Source organism: Schistocerca piceifrons, chromosome 2, assembly GCF_021461385.2.
Source record: "Schistocerca piceifrons isolate TAMUIC-IGC-003096 chromosome 2, iqSchPice1.1, whole genome shotgun sequence".
NCBI lineage: Eukaryota > Metazoa > Arthropoda > Insecta > Orthoptera > Acrididae > Schistocerca > Schistocerca piceifrons.
Window position 1 is genome coordinate 268,239,474 of NC_060139.1, and position 17,145 is coordinate 268,256,618.

The window sequence follows — 17,145 nt, forward strand, 5'->3', positions numbered from 1 at the left end:
CACCCATTCCCCGACAGCCAATGAGCGCTCAGGAGTGTTCTGAACGATCTACTGCGAATGCTGTAGCTGATGCGAGCATTAAATGTGATCGCAGCTAGTTATTTAGTGAATTTCTATTCCATTTGTTGAGAGTTGTCACCGCTGACGATGGTGGTAAGTGACACATTCTGCATAAGGAAGCGAGAGACATAATTTGCTTGATATACGCTTTCTTCAGGCTCAAAGCACGCGCATGCGCATGCCGCAACTGTCGCTTAGAATCTGCAACAATGCAATGCCCGTCTGTGCATTAACATGCGCGAACCGCTAACGTTCGTGGATCGGACTATAATACTATCACCTCTTAAAGCATGTAACTTTCCTGCTGATTCTCCTTGTATACCCTCCACTATTGCTCTTGCACAATGACGTCGAACCTAGGCGGTGGTCTCATTAACGTGTAGTCTCGGGTCTCACTTACAGTGGGATCCCTTGCCAGTCTCTCTTACCTATATACGTTCGTTAGAAACATTCCGACGCGGATTCTTAGGAAAACAACGCTTGCGCTGTGTTGTTTACAGTGCCCCTGCTCCAGGAAATGACTGTTAACGGCATTGCTATTCATGTACGTTCTTGTTGCTGCTGTTGTCCGCTGAACTGGCGAGTGAACTGCTGCGATGTGGACCGGTTGTCCGCCGTTAAAATGCGAGCTACGCGACTCGGCAGAGACCTCTTGGGAACACTCGTTGTCGACGTGGACGGCAATTGATCCTAGGGACGTCTACTTCATGAGACCCAGGGTACTACTCGTACATTCGCGACAGTGCGCTCCTTGGAAACCCAATTTCTGGACGACTTCGGCATGTGGAGTGACGCATAGTTCTGAAGCCAATGATTTGACTGCCGTCAAATGTTCAAGTCTCTGGGTTGTCTGTTACAGTGCGCTGCTGTAATTGAGACAGCCAGTACAAAGTATGATAGTACTATGAACTAATGCCACATCCAATTAAAACATTCCTCGAAGCAAGAAAGATAGAACAGCAGTACTCGAGAATTCAGCTGCTCATCTGTGGTTCCGCGAGTGCATAATGCAGCATTAATGCCGTATGCCTGGCACAGTCCGACATAAGACTCCTATAACCTGAGCTGCACAGTCCGCCATGTTTTCTCCAAAGTGTAGAATATTCATACAGGTTTACATACGAAATACGATGCGAATGGAGATTTATAATTAAATGTACCGAAGTATTCGTCGTAAATATGGGTTTTATACAACTTCGTTCCTTCCCCAATTCAAAAACTATACCGAAGCAGTTCGTCTCAAAATTTTTCGATTCCTGACAAGTTTTCGCAATTGACAAAGTGGAAACAAATATTTATTGTGATTTGTTGATTCGTCGTTATCCTGAACATACATACGCAAATTGAATATTACTTAACCCTATATCTTGCATAGGCAACGGCCTTGCCGCAGTGAATACACCGGTTCCCGTCAGATCACCGAAGTTAAGCGCTGACGGGCGTGGTCGGCACTTGGATGGGTGACCATCTGGGCCGCCACGCGCTGTTGCCATTTTTTCGGGGTGCACTCAGCCTTGCGATGCCAATTGAGGAGCTACTCGACCGAATAGTAGCGGCTCCGGTCAAAGAAAACCATCGTTACGACCGGGAGAGCGGTGTGCTGACCACACGCTCCTCCTATCCGCATCCTTATCTGAGGATGACACGGCGGTCGGATGGTCCCGATCGGCCACTTGTGGCCTGAAGGGGGAGTGCTATTTCTTACATAGGTACGGTAGAACAAAAGATAAGATATTTTTATAACGAATTAGTCACTGTGGGGGAACCTGCCCAAGTAACATAGCATTCAAACAACAAAGTTTTGACCGCAAGTCAACAGGCATCAAATTTTCTGTCTTATTTTTGTGTTCATGATAAAGACATTTAATGACAACGTGAATTCCAGATGCACAAAAATTTACTGTTGGTGTTTGGTAATATTTTTAAGTATCTCTCAAGTTCCGAGTCTTCATTCCCATAGGCGTGTAATAGTACACTTCAATTTTTCTGTTATATGAAAGGAACATTCTGAATATCTCTATACACATTAATTACCGTTTGATACAGTTCATACATGCAATGTGAAATGTTTTATAAGAAATATTGCAGAAAGTTACATAAATAGGTTAATCACCCACACGGTAAGCAATGCCGAATCCTCATAGTTGGGGAAAACATGGTGGACAATTCAGCCTATTATATAGGGGCTGTAGTCCGGCATGTGATGTCAGTCTGCAGCTTGTGCGGGCAGCTAGTCCTCTCCGTAATGAAATATCCCTCTGCAAAAGCAATGCAGATGTATGGCAGAGTGGATTTATCACGGTACCACATGTGAAGGTTTCTTTCTACTCCATTTTCATAGAGGCAATTAATGCACGCGCTGCAGTTAGTCTGCTCTTGTATGCAGCTGTAGTTAATTCCTAGATCCTGGATCTTGAAACTTTCTTTTCCATTCCCCTTCCAAATTGTTACTGTCAACTATTTCTATGAGTCCAACCGTGTCTGCATCACCTGCATAATGTCTAAGGTTACTATCAATATTGACTATCACCTCATTAATAAACATCTTCAACAGTAAGCGTCCCGACACACTTCCCTGAGACATTCGTGCTTTTATTCGTACATCTGTGAGTGATTCTCAGCTCGGTATAACGTTCTGCGTCCTCGCTACCAAGCTGCAGCAGTCTCATATTTAGTTTATCACCCCATACGATCGCACTTTCTTTGATAAGCGTTGTTGTGGTACCGAGTCGATAGATTTCCGAAAGTCACGAAATTCTGCATGCACCCGTATGTCGTTACCCGTGGCTTTCAACATGTCATTCGAGAAAACCGCGAGTTGGACTTCGCATGGCCGCGTGTTTTAGCAACCGCACTGACTCACATGGAGGAACTCATTCTGTTGGAGATGCCTCATTGCGTTAAGCACACATCCGACGCCTGATCAAAAGTATGGGACATCTATTAGTAGATGTTGACACTGGGTGGGTCCACCCTTCGCCTTAATGACAGCTTCATCTCTATCAGTGAGGTGTCTGAATTCCTGTGGAGGAATGGAAGTCGATTCATCCTCAAGAGCCGAAACCGTAGAAGGTAGTGATCTTGGACGCTGGGGTCTAGAGCGAAGTCGACGTTTAACTCATCCCAAAGGTGTTCCATTTGGTTCAAGTCGGGACTCTGTGCAAGCCAATCCATTTTAGGGGTGTAATTGGCCACAAACCGTTGCCTCACACATGCTGACCATTGTCTCACAGATGCATTGTCATGCTGTTACAATCCACTGTACACGATGTTGTAAAATGCGTTTATAACCTGCCACGTTTAGCGTTTACTTAAACACAGTATGGTGCCCAGATCCTAAACCCGAAAAACTACCCAATAGCCTAACATCACTTCGACCGTACTTCGCTGGTGGCAACGTTCTCCAGCCACTCGCCAGTCCCAGATAGCTCCATCGGATTAACACAGACCATAGTATGATTCATTACTCCAAGTCACTTGTTTCCAGTCATTCACTGTCCACTATTTACTTCACCTCAAGGTCGTTTAGCGTTGACGACAAAAATGTTTGGCTTACTATGAACTGCGCGAACATTGTACCCATTTCTTTATAAGTATCTATGCAAATTCATTGTGCTAGGTCGACTGTTCCTGGCACATTGAGACTCACGATGATTCCTTCCGCTTATTTCATACATTTTTTTTACAGCCACCGTCCGCAGTGCTTGGACGGTCACTGTCCTCCAGTACATGAGGACCTCCTGGTCTTTGTTCAGCTGCCTTTGTTCCTTCGCGATTATCGCTTCACAATGACATCGGCACTAGTCGACTTGGGTAACTTTACAAGGGCTGAAAGGTCTCTCATGAATTTGTTACTCAGGTGATATCAAAATACACTACTGGCCATTAAAGTTGCTACACCACGAAGATGACGTGCTACTGACGCGTAATTTAACCGACAGGAAGAAGATGCTGTGATATGCAAATGATTAGCGTTTCAGAGCATTCACACAAGGTTGGCGCCGGTGGCGACACCCACAACGTGCTCACACGAGGAAAGTTTCCAACCGATTTCCCACACACAAACAGCAGTTGACGGGCGTTACCTGGTGAAACGTTGTTGTGATGCCTCGTGTAAGGAGGAGAAATGCGTACCATCACGTTTCCGACTTTGATAAAGGTCGGATTGTAGCCTATCGCGAATGCGTTTTATCGTATCGCGACGTTGCCGCTCGCGTTGATCGAGATCCAATGACTGTTAGCAGAATATGGAATCGGTGGCTTCAGGAGGGTAATACGGAACGCCGTGCTGGATCCCAACGGCCTCGTATCACTAGCAGTCGAGATGACAGGCATCTTATCCGCATGGCCGTAACGGATCGTGCAGCCACGTCTCGATCCCTGAGTCAACAGATGGGGACGTTTGCAAGACAATAACCATCTGCACGAACAGTTCGACGACGTTTGCAGCAGCATGGACTATCAGCTCGGAGACCATGGCTGCGGTTACCCGTGACGCTGAATCACAGAGCACCTGCGATGGTGTACTCAATGACGAACCTGGGTGCACGAATGGCAAAACGTCATTTTTTCGGATAAATCCAGGTTGTGTTTACAGCATCATGATGGTTACACGTCTCGGTCACCTCTTGTTCGCATTGACGACACTTTGAACAGTGAACGTTACAATTCAGATGTGTTACGACCCGTGGCTCTACGCTTCATTCGATTCCTGCGAAACCCTACATTTCAGCAGGATAATGCACGACCGCATGTTGCAGGTCCTGTACGGGCCTTTCTGGATACAGAAAATGTCCGACTGCTGCCCTGGCTAGCACAGTCTCCAGGTCTCTCACCAATTGAAAACATCTGGTCAATGGTGGCCGAGCAACTGGCTCGTCACAATAGGCCAGTCACTACTCTTGATGAACTGTGGTATCGTGTTGAAGCTGCATGGGCAGCTGTCCCTGTACACGCCATCCAATCTCTGTTTGATTCAATGCCCAGGCGTATCAAGGCCGTTATTACGGCTAGAGATGGTTGCTCTGGGTACTGATTTCTCAGGATCTATGCACCCAAATTGCGTGAAAATGTATTCACATGTCAGTTCTAGTATAATATATTTGTCCAATGAGTATCCGTTTATCATCTGCATTTCTTCTTGGTGTAGCAATTTTAATGGCCAGTAGTGTACTAGTCCACGACCGAGCGAGGTGGCGCAGTGGCTAGCACACTGGACTCGCATTCGGGAGAATTACGGTTCAATCCCGCGTCCGGCCATCTTGATTTAGGTTTTCCGTGATTTCCCTAAATTGCTCCAGGTAAATGCTAGGATCGTTCCTTTGAAATGGCACGGTCGACTTCCTTCCCCATCCTTCCCTAATCCGATGAGACTGATGACCTTGCTGTCTGGTCTCCTCCCCCACAACAACCCAACTAGTCCACGTTCGTCACTTTTTTATATACTGACAACACGGTATATTGCAGTTAAGAGAGGGGTTAACTCAGCTGAACATCCTACACAGGGTGTTACAAAAAGGTACGGCTAAACTTTCAGGAAACATTCGTCACACACAAAGAAAGAAAATATGTTATGTGGACATGTGTCCGGAAACGCTTACTTTCCACGTTAGAGCTCATTTTATTACTTCTCTTCAAATCACATTAATCATGGAATGGAAACACACAGCAACCGAACGTACCAGCGTGACTTCAAACACTTTGTTACAGGAGATGTTCAAAGTGTCCTCCGTTAGCGAAGATACATGCATCCACCCTCCGTCGCATGGAATCCCTGATGCGCTGATGCAGCCCTGGACAATGGCGTATTGTATATCACAGCCGTCCACAAAACGAGCACGAAGAGTCTCTACATTTGGTACCGGGGTTGCGTAGACAAGAGCTTTCAAATGCCCCCATAAATGAAAGTCGAGAGAGTTGAGGTCAGGAGAGCGTGGAGGCCATGGAATTGGTCCGCCTCTACCAATCCATCGGTCACCGAATCTGTTGTTGAGAAGCGTACGAACACTTCGACTGAAATGTGCAGGAGCTTCATCGTGCATGAACCACATGTTGTGTCGTACTTGTAAAGGCACATGTTCTAGCAGCACAGGTAGAGTATCCCGTATGAAATCATGATAACGTGCTCCATTGAGCTAGGTGCAAGAACATGGGGCCGAATCAAGACATCACCAACAATGCCTGCCCAAACGTTCACAGAAAATCTGTGTTGATGACGTGATTGCAAAATTGCGTGCGGATTCTCGTCAGCCCACACATGTTGATTGTGAAAATTTACGATTTGATCACGTTGGAATGAAGCCTCATCCGTAAAGAAAACATTTGCACTGAAATGAGGATTGACACATTGTTGGATGAACTATTCGCAGAAGTGTACCCGTGGAGGCCAATTTGTACATGGTACGGAAACAACTGGTTCTCCCGTAGCACTCTCCATACAGTGACGTGGCTAACGTTACCTTGTACAGCAGCAACTCCTCTGGCGCTGACATTAAGGTTATCGTCAAGTGCACGAAGAATTGCCTCGTCCATTGCAGGTGTCCTCGTCGTTCTAGGTCTTCCCCGGTCGCTAGTCATAGGCTGGAATGTTCCGTGCTCCCTAAGACGCCGATCAATTGCTTCGAACGTCTTCCTGTCGGGACACCTTCGTTCTGGAAATCTTTCTCGATACAAACGTACCGCGCCACGGCTATTGCCCCGTGCTAATCCACACATCAAATGGGCATCTGCCAACTCCGCATTTGTAAACATTGCACTGACTGCAAAACCACGTTCGTGATGAACACTAACCTGTTGATGCTACGTATTGATGTGCTTGATGCTAGTACTGTAGAGCAATGAGTCGTATGTCAACACAAGCACCGAAGTCAATATTACCTTCCTTCAATTGGGCCAACTAGCGGTGAATCGAAGAAGTACAGTACATACTGACGAAACTAAAAGAGCTCTAACATGAAAATTAAGCGTTTCCGGACACATGTCCACATAACATCCTTTCTTTATTTGTGTGTGAGGAATGTTTCCTGAAAGTTTGGCCGTACCTTTTTGTAACACCCTGTGTATAATCTGACAGTGTTTCCATTGAGCTTGGGGCCTTGTTCAGTTTTAGCGATTCCAGATGTTGCTGAACACTACTGATATTAATATCTATATTGCACATCTTTGCAGTGATGTCAGAATTAAATTGGGACAGTACTCTTGGATCCTCCTTTATAAAGTAAAATTTGACACTGGAGTTAACCATTTAAGCTTTTGGTTTAAATATCTCAGTATTGGCTGACCTTGACCACTGACAATGTAAAATACAAAAATGTCAACGCATATACCCTATGACAGGTCTCGTGATGACGTGATGTCACTGCTCTCCCAACATTTTCATAATTACTGCACTGTTCTGTTCTGCCCGTCATACGAGTGGACTCTCTTTAGTCAATTATACTATGAGTCGAATTGATGACACTCTGTCATCGACCAGTGATACGAGATCTACCTTCGTAGGAGCATCTGGTGGTTGCCCCGGCCTATGATTTCTCAGAATGAGTACATGCCGTCATTGGCTAGTCATATGGGACGCCTCTTCGTGAGAGCCCATCATTGTTAGTCAATCTTATCATGGGACTCATACTGAGTACGCACGATTATTGATGCTCGAAGTGATGTTTGATAAAACTGGCAGGCTTGATTAAGTTTAGCTGAAACAAGTAAACTGCATTTGTTTCCGCGTAAACTAGCAGTGTGGTGTTTTTGTGTCGATTTTACTTGTTGACTTTCAGGAGAAGGAAGAGATCAATTTTTAACGTCCTGTCGACAACGAGGTCATTAGAGACGGAACACAAGCTCGAATTAGGGAAGGATGGGGAATGAAAGCGGCCGTGCCCTTTCGAAGGAACCATTCCGGCATTTGTCTGAAGCGATTTCGGGAAATCACGGAAAACTTAAATCAGGATGGCCGGACGGTGGTTTGAGACGTCGTCCTCCCGAATGCGAGTCCAGCCTGAGAGCCTTTGAACTGCTTCCTCTTTGGTTGCTATGGAGATCATCAATGCAAATTTCTATAGACCAGCTTGAGGTAGCAGATTGCTCTGTTACCGGTGTGCATTTTGCAGTACAGCGGCCAAATCTCGGAGTCTTCCCGAAAGTGGTTGTGTAGCTACAAGGCTTTAATTATTGACTCTGTAGCAGTTTGGATTCCAGAAGGGTTGCTCGACTGAGAATGCTCAAAAATGGTTCAAATGACTCTGAGCACTATGGGACTTAACATCTATGGTCATCAGTCCCCTAGAACTTACAACTACTTAAACCTAACTAACCTAAGGACATCACACAACACCCAGTCATCACGAGGCAGAGAAAATCCCTGACCCCGCCGGGAATCGAACCCGGGAACCCGGGCGTGGGAAGCGAGAACGCTACCGCACGACCACGAGCTGCGGACTGAGAATGCTATTTATACATACACTCACCAAATATTACAAGCCTTAAAAAGTAAAATATCGGCAATTGATATTACTTATGATCTTTCAAGGCGTCTGATTGTGTACATCAAGTTACACTCTTCGAAGAACTCAAGTTTCGTAGAATTGACGGCTTTGAACAGTTGGTTCGTGTCATACTTAACAAATAGTACGAAAAATGTTGTGCTAAATAATGCAGACAACAACGGAAAAGGAGTAAATTTTAGTGGCTGGAGAGATACCGCGAAGGGAGTCCCATAGGGTTCGTTTTGGGTCCACTCCTATTCGTTGTATATGTGAATGACCTTCCACTTAACACTAAACGAGCAGAATCGGTATATGTGCAGACGAAACTAGTGTTATGATAAATCCCATTACAGAGAAAGCCACAAAAGAGTTTTTCAGAAAGCACGCTAATTCATTTATGTAAAATTGATGTAACACCTGAACAAGAATCAGTAAATAGGGCAGAGTGCTAAAAATTATTGTGTGTTCATGTTAATTAAAACTCGAACAGAAAGAATCATATTACTGAGCTCAAATAATTAATTAGATATGCACCACTTAGGAAGTACTGATTGCAAAAAAGCCACCAGTAAGAATAATATGTGGTGTACACCCACGGTCGGCATGTAGGTACCTTTTCAACAAGTTAGGCAGTTTAATTGCAACGTCACAATACATACATGTGCTAAAGAAATTCGCACAAATAATTCCTGACAATTTGAGATCAGTGATGTCCATACCAGCAACACTAGAGGAAAATATGTCCTTTAAGACCCATTATTAAAGCTGTAAGTGACACAGAAAAATGTTCAATACACAGCAAAGAAAGGTTTTTAATTATTTGTCAAATAAGATAATATGTCTGCCAGGTAGCAAAGCAAACTTTAATATAAATCTGTCCTAAAATCATTTTTCCTCAACAAACCCTACTATGCCATGGACGAATTTATATTAAAAACTTGTAGCCTGTAAAGTAAATGAAACCTAGTTTTTAAATAAAGTTGCATGAGTAGGACTAAAAAACAATGTGTCCGTAAATGTTAATACTTAATCAAGTATACATATCCTGTAAACTGAGTCGTTCCACATCATTTCGGTAAAAGAATCGTTCAAATGATGTATGGAATATGTAACTAACTGAGAGGTTTCAGCCCATCTCATGGTTGAATGAATGATGTATGGAATATGTAACTAACTGAGAGGTTTCAGCCCATCTCATGGTTGAATGCAAGGCTGGCGACCTAGGTTTAGGTTAATTTGAAAGCGTAGCACTGTCGAGGATTAATTCAGATCCGACGGTAAATCCTTATGAGTAACCTACGTAGCAACAAGTCACGTAATTTCTGTTGCGGTCCGCACATCGCCGAGACTGTACGAATTTTCATCGTGAGTGCGAATGAAATTTCGAGCGCCGACTACAGAGCTACGAGGACGGACGGAATAGATGTTTCAACTTGTAGTATGCAGGTTCCAAGGCGATTTTACACTATCACTGGCTATTATACGACGAGTCTCGAGCTTAAAGCGCCAAATGACAATAAAAATAAAAACTATCCGTCTACTAATCTAGAAAATAAAGAAAATCGTGTTTAATACTGAAGGGCGCCTGTTACGTTTAGAAATAGTTTGTTTAATTCGGGAGACCTTCGCAACATTGTCCTCGAGTGCACAATTAATTGCACACAGTTGCGCAATCGGATGTGTGTGTGTGTGATAGATGGTGGGTAGCAACACGCGGTCACGTTGATTTCGCTAGCTGTTAGAATATATACAACAGTATGAAACGCCAGAGAATTTGATTCATGTCTGGACCCTCGTATACAGTCACCTGCCAGTCCGCTGATCAACTGTGATCAGATGCATTTATCACCACATAAGTAAGCGCTCTCGTCGTCCATCGGATAAGATTACATTAATCCTTTTCTGATCTCCTGGCAACCGTCAGCTTAAACTCAAACAAAGGAAAGAGATATTTTGTTTGGTTCGAGTGATCGACCTGCTGTTGCGCAGTTCTTCTTCTGCTGGTATCGTGATTGCAATGGCGATCTTTGGCTGAATTAAAAAAAAAATGGCTTTGAGCACTATGAGACTTAACTTCTAAGGTCACCAGTCCCCTAGAAATTAGAACTACTTAAACCTAACTAACCTAAGGACATCACACACCTCCATGCCCAAGGCAGGATTCGAACCTGCGACCGTAGCAGTCACGCGGTTCCAGACTGTAGCGCCTAGAACCGCTCGGCCACCACGGCCGGCTGGCTGAATTTGCTGTGACGCCTAGCTTCCGAAGTTCGTCTCGCGACAAAAAGTAACAAAATCACACTTACTCTTTCGCTGGAAGTTACTGTTTGAAATATTTTCGAGCAGTTTAAAACCAGTACCAAACATTCAAATTTAAAATTGAAATTAGAGCATCTATTACACACGAAGGAGTGATTCTAACGAATTTATGTCACGTGAAAGCAAGAACGGTAACTAAAAACAGAAATACTGCAAACCGTCACTTATTTTCGATGTTGCTTTTCCTAGATCTATTTTAGGTACAACAACAATGAGATGGCTAAATAAATAATGTCTTGATTGGATGCGGTTTCGAACCAAAGCAAACGTAAATTATTTTTATCCATGATGGACTTAAACGTGGCTGCGGATTAAATGTTAAGTACTCATGTAACGTTACAACCGGTTACTTCAGTTTTAAGTGTTCCATACCACAATCGGTAAAAACGGAAAGCTTATAGGATCGTCTTGTTGCCCGTCTGTCTGACTGTCTGTCTGTCCGACTGTTAAGAACCCTTTTTCTGAGGGAGGATAGACGTATCAAGTTGATATTTATGTCACATACTAAAGTCTACGGTGTAAAAACACTGAAGCTACTGAGTCAACCAAATCTTGGTACGGCCATCTATGTCACTCTTTGACACTCGAAATTTCAATCATCAATACCTATAGGGTACTTCTCGTTGACCCAGAATCATAATATTTATCACGAAGCAAAGTTTCACAGTACAACTACATGAAAAAATCCGAAAATATTGTTAATTTGTAATTATATTACACGAAACATTTTTTTGTCATTTTTTATCTGTCTGTCTGCCTGACTGTCAAAAACCCCTGCATTAAAATACTTCTGTGACACACATACTAGAATACTGTGCAAGTGATTGGGGTCGTCATGACAGAGGACATCGTATACAGAGAATGGTTTTCCGATTGGCTCTAGAGCGTAACGGAAGTGTTGAAAACTCTTAACTGGGCACTGCAAGGAAGCCGCCGTACACCTCACCGTGGCCTATTTAGAAACTTTCAATAACTGTCTTTGTGGTGTAAACTACAAATAGGAGGCTATCCTTCAACCCTCTGCGTACGCATTCCACACACATCATAAACATAAGATTAAGAAAATTAATAGCTAGCACACAGAAATATAAACAGCCATTCTTTCCACGCTTCCTATGTAGTGGAATGGGGAAGTTTAATAGCCACTCTGGTCTGTTGGAGACAGAGCAAGCCTGAAAAGAATAATTTGGCGAGTCACTTAAGTCATGTCGTCAGACTTTTATGGTGCCCGTTGATGAGACAACGACGCAATAATGGGGAAGACACTGCTATCAGCGCAACCGATCAATGCCAGATTTAGATTGCCCGGCGAATGGGACAGTCTCATCTCAGGGACTGCGCAGGCACTGGGCTTTCCGTGTGCTATGGTGTCAAAGGCGAAACAAGTGTACATCAGTTCAGATCGAAGTGTGGTCGCCATCAGTTACCGCTGATTGCGACTCGCATGCCCGCCAGTGGTGCCCAACGGGCACAGTGGTTATAAGGGTGTGCAAAAGGCTGACCTATGGGCAGCGAGGCCGGCGCCTATGCTAAGTTCTGCACGGCGCACGCGGTCAGGGTTGGCGTTGCGTTTAGCGGTTGCGCGCAGGGCCGTAAAGGCCGGTTCCCACTAGAGCGCGGCAGCGCGTCGTGCGGCAGCGGCAGTGGCAAGCGTTTTCCGCTTTGACGCGGCGGCTCGCGGAATTGGCGTTCCCATCTGGAAGCGGCAGACGCTAGCGGTAGCCAATGACGGACAGCCACTGAGGTACGGGGCAGGACCCACTGAAACGCGCGGTGCGTTTGATTAGCTATATCTTACACCTACATGAAGGAAAGACGAAGTTGGGTGAAGACATACCAATTTTTCATTTTCTGTACAATGTACTCTTTCACATATTTCATTATTCATGTTTTCTCATTTCACCATAAACAGATTTCATGACTACCGTTCACGATTGTTCACAATCTCCTAACACATTGAAACAATGTACGACAAAAGAGATTATTCAGATAGTTAAGCGAGACAAAAATTTAAAATGTGATACGGTAGCAGGTACACGAAAACAGTAAGAACACAAAGGCTAGGTGGAAGGGATGAAAGTGGAAGCCACCTGATAGAATTTCCCACAGAGCATAATGTAATCATCGTCAGCACCTTGCTTAAGAATCACGAAAGAATAATATATATTTGGAACAGTTTTCGAAACCAGATTTTAAATTGTAAGGCATTTCCTGGTGCAGACGCAAACCTGACTGAAGACTGTCAATAGCAAGAAAAGCGTTCTGAAAAAGAAAATTTGTTCACACCGAATATAAATGCTAATGGTTGGATACTATTTTAAAAGGTATTTGTGTGGAGTGCAGCCTCGTATGTAAGTGAAACGTGGACGATGAACACTTCTGTCAAGAAGACAATGGACGCTTTCAAAACGTTGTGATTCATAAGAATGCTGAACTTTAGATACGAGGATCGTGTGACTAAAGAAGAGGTACGGAATTAAATAGAGGAGGAAGAGGAAATTACGGTACAACTTTGACGACAATAGGGGTTAGTTGACAGGGCGTATTGTGGGGCGTCAAAGAGTGAGGGCAAAGGGGTTGGGTGATAGTATTCTGATAATAATCATCTGTTGAAATACTATTCTACTATTTTATCTATTAATGTAAGCAGTGAATTTACTCTTCCATGCACTCCTTAAAACATTTAAACCAAAACTGAAATCAGCTGAACACCAAATCTTTCAATCACTGTCTGACAACTACTGGATTCACTTTCAACTTTCTATAACTATCACTGGCTAGCCACACACACATACAGATATACGGAGAACAAAAATAAACAAACATTAGTTTTCAGCATATAATTCTGCAGGTTGGCAACATGTACATAAACAAACCAGACAGGAAGGGACATGAGGTGAACACACTGTAGTTACGACTTTAAATCAGAGTTTTCGGTAAAACGTCTACTGCTAGTGACAGAAGAAAAAAGAGCGAACATGAAAATGTGCTTATGTTCCATAATCTAAGTTTTAGTTCAACCTCCAGCATGTGAGCAGGTGAGGGGAAACGTATATGTCCGCCAAAAACTCAATTCACTGTAAGTAATCAGTCATTCACGTAAAAAAAGATGTGAACTGTTTTATAATCTCCAAGTATCACAGATCAAAACAAAACTGAGTCATTCTAGATTCCACCGAAGATGCCTTAAAGTAAAAGTCGAAACGCGTCTTGAATCAGTAAAGTACACTGGATAAAGAAAAAAGAAAGGAAATAATCAATAGCTCTACATATTTAGTAAATTACATCTTATGACATACCAGCAAATTAGTTTCGGTTTAACTTCTCATTCGACATGCTATTAATGCCATTTAAAAAAATTCATCTATCCCTTCTGAAAAACTGTAGTTACTTTCATATCTTGGTAGATAAACAGATTTAGGATATTTATCATGCGACGAAATACATGACTTTTCACAAGTTATCGTTTGCAAAAAAAAAAAAAAAAAAAAAAAAAAAAAACAAAAAAAAAAAAATTCGATTTCTTGAACCGTTTACGAAATTTGCGGTTGATACAACCACATGGTTTACGACGAGCAGGACGAAGTACCGGTCGCGTCGCCGAGCAACCCGCGCGAGGTCACGGCATAGCCCGTCCGCCGACATATCAGACAATATCTCGAGAACGGTGATAGCTATCGATCTGCTCTCAGCTTTAAAAACAATTTCGATATGTTGACTAAATTTCATACGCAATAATGTATTACCTAAAATGAACTGTACGCAATGCGTTTTTACCTCTGCACACTCATTAAAATTTCGTGTAAAGGTTTACGTAAATGCGATACAGCAAGTAACCACGACGAATAACGAAAAGAAATTCGGTCCTTTATCGAGAGAAGATATCAGGCTGTAACATGCCCAAGAATCAAATTTTTCTACCGAATAGTTTCCTTGGAATCGGATGATAAGTATTTCATAGCTGCCGCCGCGTCCGCGCCAGCGGTTCGGCGAAAGTTCGTGTGGCCCGGGAGTCCGTACCTGACGTCACGCTCAGCGCGTTCTGTGATTGGCGGCGCGCACCTGGAGCGCGGCACGCGGCAGCGGAAGCGGTTCGACATGGTCAAACCGCGACGCAGAGCCCGCCGCGCCTTGCCGCTGACGCCATTTCCATGGCAACCACGCCGCTGACGCGCCGTTTTGACGCGCGGCAGCCCTAGTGGGAACCGGCCTTAAGACGAGTAGCCTATACTGCCGACGCCTACCCGCGAGCGAGCTGATATGTGGACGCCTGGCAGTGCCTGGTGTGCCCTATGGGGCAGAGTTGGAACAGCCTAATGTTTCGTGCAGGAGTCAACACAGATGCACACGTCACACGTCGTAAGACGTTCGCAGTCGTTAACTGCGGGTGGCAGTGTAAAGATGGGATTCCTATGCAGCGTCTGCTTCTTATGCGTCTGACGTAGTGCGGCCGACGCAAGACTGACGATTCCTGTACAGCGATAGCCGCACCGAGTTAATGTGCGTTTACATCTGTGCGCCTTAAGCCAGTTCGATTTTACAAAGAGTACTCTACGGCATTGGCCCCTTACCTTGCTTGCATTTATCGCGAATCTCTCGCCTAGTACAAAGTCCCAAGCGACTGGAAAAAGGCGCAGGCGACTCCAGTATATAATAACAGTAAAAGAACGGACCTGCAAAATTACAGTCCAATATTCATAACTTCTGTTTGCTACAGAATCCTTGGACATGTTCTCAGTTCGAATATAATAAATTTTCTCGAGACTGAGAAGCTTACGTCCACGAATCAGCATGGTTTTAAAGGCATCGCTCGTGCGAAACTCAGCTTGGTCTTTTCTCACACGATACACTGTGAACTATGGATGGAGGGCAACAGGCAGATGCCATATTTCTACATTTACAAGCCATTTCACACGGTGCCCCATTACGGGCTTTTAACAAAGGTACGAGCATATGGAATAAATTCGTAGAGATGTAAGTGGCTCGAAGACTTTGTAAGTAATAGAACACAATGTGTTGTCCTCGACGGCGAGTGTTCATGAGAGACAAGGGTTTCGTCAGGAGTGTCCCAGGGAAGAACGATAGGACCGCTATGGTCTCGATATACGTAAATGATTTGGCGGACGGGGTGGGCAACAATCTGCGGTTATTTGCTGATGCCATAGTGTACGGTAAGGTGTCGGAGCCGGCCGGAGTGGCCGAGCGGTTCTAGGCGCTACAGTCTGGAACCGCGCGGCCGCTATGGTCGCAGGTTCGAATCCTGCCTCGGGCATGGATGTGTGTGATGTCCTTAGGTTAGTTAGGTTTAAGTAGTTCGAAGTTCTAGGGGACTGATGCCCACAGCAGTTAAGGCCCATAGTGCTCAGAGCCATTTTAAGGTGTCGGAGTTGAGTGACTGCAAGAAGATACAAGACGACTTAGACAAAATTTCCAGTTGGTGACATGAGTGGCAGCTAGCCCTAAATGTGGAAAAATGTAAATTAATGCGGATGAGTAGGAAGAGCAAACCTGTAATGTTCGGGATACAGTATTACTAGTATCTTGCTTGTCCGCCCCGGTAGCTGAGTGATCATGCGAAAGGGCCTGGGTTCGATTTCCGGCTGGGTCGGAGATTTTCTCCGCTCAGGGACTGGGTGTTGTGTTGTCCTAATCATCATTATCCTATCCACATCGACACGGAAATCGCCGAAGTGGCGTCACCTCAAAAGACTTGCACCAGGCGACCGGTCTACCCACCGGGGGGCCCTAGCCACACGACATTTCATTTCAGTGTCTTGCTTGCACAATAATGTCGTTTACATATTTGGGCGTAACGCTGCAAAGCGACATGAGATGGAACGAGCATGTGAGAACTATGGTAGGGAAGGCGAATGGTTGTCTTCGGTTTATTGGGAGAAATCTTAGGAAAGAGTGGTTCACCTGTAAAGGACAGGACGCTGGTGCTCAAGTGTTTGGGATCCGTACCAGGTCGGATTGAAGGAAGACATCGAAGCAATTCAGAGGCGGGCTGCTAGATTTGTTACCGTTAGGTTTGAACAACACGTAAGTATTACGGAGATGCTTCGGGAACCCCTGGAGGGAGGGCGACATTCTTTTCGAGAAACATAGTTGAGAAAGTTTTGGAAACTGGCATCTGAAGCTGAATGCCGAACGATTCAACATAGGATCACGACAGGTAAGGTACGAGAAATTAGGGCTCATACGGAGGCATACAGACAGTCGTTTTTCCCCTGCTCCTTTTGTGAGTGAAACAAGAAAGGAAATGACTACTAATGGTACAGGGCTA

At 44.4% G+C, this 17,145-nt stretch overlaps 1 pseudogene; it reads left to right on the forward strand.

Annotated features, from left to right (window-relative positions):
• The first annotated feature begins 1,434 nt into the window (after nt 1-1,434).
• LOC124778213 lies at nt 1,435-1,552 on the forward strand (annotated as a pseudogene).
• The last annotated feature ends 15,593 nt before the right edge of the window (nt 1,553-17,145 follow it).